Source organism: Raphanus sativus, chromosome 5 (assembly GCF_000801105.2).
Source record: "Raphanus sativus cultivar WK10039 chromosome 5, ASM80110v3, whole genome shotgun sequence".
Taxonomy (NCBI): Eukaryota; Viridiplantae; Streptophyta; class Magnoliopsida; order Brassicales; family Brassicaceae; genus Raphanus; species Raphanus sativus.
The window spans coordinates 16,150,324-16,156,070 of NC_079515.1; positions in this window are offsets into that span (position 1 = coordinate 16,150,324).

Consider the following 5,747-nt stretch of genomic DNA (forward strand, 5'->3'; position numbering starts at 1 on the left):
AGAGAGATATGTCTTTTGTTTTGTTTTTTATCGGGTCAAAAACTCTCGTTTGATAAAAGTGCGTAACTTTATTTTTGTACATCTACGAGAAAAAAACTCTTGATTTATCCTTTCATTAAATCAAGTAAATGATTTGTCATTCTATGTTTTGCCAACTATTAGATTCAGGTTAATTATGGGCTTCCAACTTAAAACCAATTGGCAATTAGTGGATTGGCCCTAACCTTTTATATATTAGTTAATTATTTCTCCAACTACCGATGTGGGACTTTATTCATCAACACTCCCCCTCACGCACATGCGTGGACAACTGTGGGAATACCATCCACGGAGTGGTCCAACATCGGGTGGCTCTTTTTAATTTAACTTTGATCCACAAGGATCGACCGCTCTGATACCATATTAGATTCAGGTTAATTATGGGCTTCCAACTTAAAACCAATTGGCAATAAGTGGATTGGCCCTAACCCTTTATATATTAGTTAATTATTTCTCCAACTACCGATGTGGGACTTTATTCATCAACACCAACATTAATATACACTACTAAACTACAAATTCTATCATGTCAAGAACAAAATGTCCACAGAATCCACACCTACACTATCATGTCAAGAACAAGATGTTCACGACGGGTAAAGATAATAAATGCACATGATGAATGACAAAGTTAAAACTGTGTTTATCAATCGACAAATTTTAAGTTTGATTGTCCATAACATCCTATCTTATATTACCAGCACCTTTTATTTTGTCCAACATTGAATGTCCAGTAGTACCCAAGGCCATTTATTGGTCGACAAGGAAGATTCTACCGAGTCTGAGAGTTCTTTGACTGCTGTTGAAGATCGTTGGTTTATGTCTTGTAGATATGTGTAAGGGACAAAGTCCAGAAAATTCTCAGAATTGGAATGCCGTTGATCGTTTGTTAAAAGGTAAGGAAAAATATACTGAAAGCGAAACAGATTCTCATAATGATGATGATAAAGAAGTCAAATGTAAGTCCGTTGCTGAGCTTCTCACTACAAACATGGAAACCTAATAGAAAACAGCGAGGATAGTGATACTGATTAAACATATCTGGTTGAGACAGAGAAAAAGTGTAAGAAAACATTTATATGTGGAAAAGTTTTAGGCTCGTAGATCATGCCTTAGGTGGTCATCGAACGGGCCATAAGAGCAAACGAGTGAAGATTTGCAGCGTTACGAGTGTGAATTTTGTGGCAAAGTATTTGAATCTGGTCAAGCACTTGGTTGTCACAAAAAGGTTCATTACTCGTTATGCTTGTTAGTCAACTTCAAACCGAGTGACATAGAACTTGTGGAACCGATATGGATAAACAAATAGTGAATTATGCTCTATAAGTTTGATTGTTGTACCCTTTTTAGTTTATTGTATAATTTTATTTATAAGATTTTGGTTAAATGTTGATGCAGTGATTCTATATGGTATATAGATAAATTCACATGATTAAGGACTATCCATAATTCATAATATTGTGTTAGTCAAACAGCAAGACTAAACATTAATCCTCGACATATTAAAGGATAAATATTGTCATGTAAGGTGAACACATTAAGTTTGCCACGTTATTAAAGACAAATACGCTGACATGTCATATGCTGAGAGTTTCTCAGCCAAACTCTACATAAATGCGTTTATACTATATATTAGTTTACGTTTTTTCAATATAAAATTCATATGCACGGTTCTACGATTTATACAAAGTTCTACATAGAAAAATAATTTACAAAAAATACTATTGTCTAGGTTTATTTTATTTTTACTTAATTTACTTTAATAGAATATTATCTTTTATATGTTATTTTGAACAAAAATATCATTTAATGTTAATCGCAGTATATTTATATACTTATCAACCAACTTTATATATTTTTTACATAAACATACTATATGTGACATACATGTAAGAGTGGACACGAATCAAATATCCGAGATTTTGAAGGTAATTGTGATCGTCTGAATAATCAATTATCTTATTCGATTCGATTCATAGGCATCCGAATATACGGTGTCCCAGATATCTGGAAAAATTCGATTTTAACCGGTTTCGATCCGTAAAAATAAATAAATTAAAACTAAAATAATATAAATAAAATAATTTTGTTACAAAAATAAAAAGTTACTTTATTGAATACTATACCTAATATAATAAATTTAGTAAATAAAAATATTGTAAAACTTATAGAATATATTATTTATATAACTTATATATATAGTTCATTAAATATACATATATATAAGCATATAACGGATCGGATTGAATATCCATTTTTAAAAATATTAGTATCTGTGATTTGCTTTGTTTTTTTTACGGATATTGCATATTAGTATTTGCCTTTCTTCGTGGAGTTACAAATATCCAAATCTTTTGTTTGAATCGAAAAGGATATTGAATCAAATCAAAATGTACAAATATTTTTACCAGCTCTACATGCATGTGCACATTGATGAGAGCACATTTTTTTTAAATATTCACTACAAGTGAGGATTATGATTCTTTTGGAAGCTGAAATATCTAATCTATTAATTTAGGGTTCTATTTTTATCTACCATTGCAAGTTGTCATTTAAATTTGGACTTATTGGACTTATTTATAACAATCCCTTTAATATGCACCCTCGCACTCCTTTATACTTAATATAGACCAAAAATAATTAACTTAAACCGACTTTGATTAAATCAAACATCGGTTATCATTTTCATTTAGTTCTTTTTCTGTCATCTACTTCCTATAATTCCTATCACTCGCCTTAACCCACGTTTCATTAAAGTTATATAATATGGCATGTCAAGTTCAAACATAATGAATTCGGTTATGTAATACATAGAGTATGTTAAAGCGGATTCATATGTTAACTGACCCTTTTCAAGAACCTGGTGCTGTATTTCGGACAAGGATAGGCGTTCAGATATCCGTTAAGGTTCGGATTAGAGATTTAGTATTTTCGGTTATCTTGGTATAGGAGTTCGTTCGAGTATTTCTGTATCTTGGATCGGTTCAGATATTTTTAATTCGTGTTCGATTATTTTGGGTCGGGTTCGGATATTTACATTTTGAAAAAAAAATTATTTCTCAGTTTCTTATATGTAAAATATAACTTTCACTTAACCGATTTTTAATATTTTTTTTAATAGATTGAATTCATGGATTTGGAGATAATCTTTTAAAACTAAAAAACATTAACTTTTTTATTGTTTTTAAATTTTGATGTAACTTTTGTTACGCATAAAACAAAAAGCTTGACACACATTTTAAGTGAGTAATAAATCACTTTGTCCGTAATTATATATATATTCTATGATTTTAAAATCTTTTTAGCTTAAATATAAACATTTTAAATAAAATAAGAGATTTAAAATAGAAATATAAAGTTAAGTATATATATATGCTCGGTGATATTCAGATATCTATTCGGGTTTGGGTATTACCATTCGGATTCGTATATCCAATCTCCGCTAATTCAATACCCGTTCGGATATTTTGCTATTTCAATTTAGATTTTGGTTCAGGTTTTCCGAATCAGGTTCGGATACGAGTTCGGATATCAAATATAGTCCCCAAGCCTAATTTCACACTTGCGGGTTCATGCAAATTATTTATATTATATTTACAACTATATTAAATTTATTAAAACTTATATAACTTCCTCATAACAACACTATTTTAAATCCATTTTCTCATAATTAATTCGAACAATTACCAATATATATCAACATTTACCAAAAGGATAGTTACCTAATTTCTATTTATACTAAAAATATTTACTATTTCAAAATGATATGTAATATATGCTGATCACAACTGTTGATTATATAGTTTATTTTTATTACACAAAAGTACAAAATTAGTTTATATTTTAATTTGGTATATAACTTTCAGATATACCGATTACCTAAAAATAATGAAAATATAAAAAATCTAAAAAAAGAAAACCAGAAAAATGTAACAAAAAATATAGCTATCTAAATCAGAATCAAAATCAAAAATTCCATATCCATATTCAGGTTCCTTTATTCAAATTAAACTCAAAATGTTATCAGATTTCTAACATTCTTATTTGAACTAAATCAAGAACCAAAATAACAAAATCCAAATTCATAAAATAACCAAACTATTATTATATTTCATGAACTGAAATCTAAAATCCACAATCGAACGGAAACCAAAAAAAAACAAAACACCATCTGTATACGAACCAAAATTTATAAATTATTATCAATTCATAAAAATTTAATGATAAAAATTAAACTATAAATATAAATAATTCCGCGCATCCGCGCGGGTCACAATCTAGTTCATTTTTAATGTTTCCATTCACCATCAAATTGTAATGAAATGATTTGTCTTAATAAACTTTTTTGAATGAATGTAAAATTATATTCAAACAAAAAAATGTTTTAGTTTATGTGCTCTACTAATCAATAAAGTAATGAAAAAATCTTCTTAGTTTTCATGGTGGCTTATATCCTGTCCTGTTCCCTTGATTTCACAGCAAGTAGATGAAGCCTTATTGTCTTATCCACAAGCTTGCTCAGTAGAGTCACATCTTTGGGTTGTTCTCCATGTCTTCTTGAGTTTCGCTCTCTCCATATACTATGTACTGCTACTTGAAATGAGTACCATTTATTTTTTTTTCTTTTTCTTTAATTATTGTCTAAATTTGATTTAATTTTATATGAATTTAGAAATTATAATATAAAACCATTGATTTGACATAAAGACTTACTAAAATTTATATAACATGAAACCAAACAAATAATAATAGTTTTTGGTTATCGTAAAAAAAATCTTAAAAACGAAGCATTTTAATCAAATAAAAAGAATAATGATTGTTATATTTTAATAGATTAAAAACCAACAAAAAATTAACTTAAAACAGAAACAACATCCAGATTAAACAGACCTATATCTTCTTATCTTAAAAACTAATAAAATTAATAATCTCATTCCACTCGAGATACGGATTATTACCTAGTATTACATATTATTATGTTTTCTTACGATTTTATTTTATTTAATACAAAGCGAATTTTTAAAATAGAATTTTATGATATGTAATAAAAATATAATTTTTTAATTGTGATAAAAGCCATTTTTAGTTTGTAACTTAAAATTAAAGGTTAAAATCATAAGTAGAAAACTGGTAATTTTAGAGAAAGCTAAAATAATAGTTTGCTATTTTAGAAAAAGAAAAGAAAAATAATCATCTAAATGCAAATGATAAAAGTAATAAAAATAAAAGTGATAATAAAAAAATATTGAATAAACATAATGGTAGATAAAGTATACAATACTTTTTCATTTAGAAAATGATAGATAAAATATGTATGTTAAAACTTATTATTTATATTTTTCTGTGAACTCTTTTATCAAACTATCATAATGTATAAATAAAAATACAAACAACTAATTTATGGTAAGGAAAAAAATTGGATTACAATAAGTAACAAAAGCAAAACGAAAATCAGAACTGTGACGAGTTGGACCGTGACAGTTCTTTAAAAAAAATTCTTAGCATTTTAGTTAAGACATATTGAAATTGATTAGATCGAATAAAAGAATTCTTCGAAAACAAAAGTCAAATTCAGATTCAGGTGAAAATCTACCTAAAAAACTATGCTTTTAGCTCTGCAGAACAATTTAATGAAATAAAAGGCCCTCAAAGTTGCACATTTCTTAGGGCCCAAAGCAGAAGCTATCTAATCTATTAATTTAGGGTTC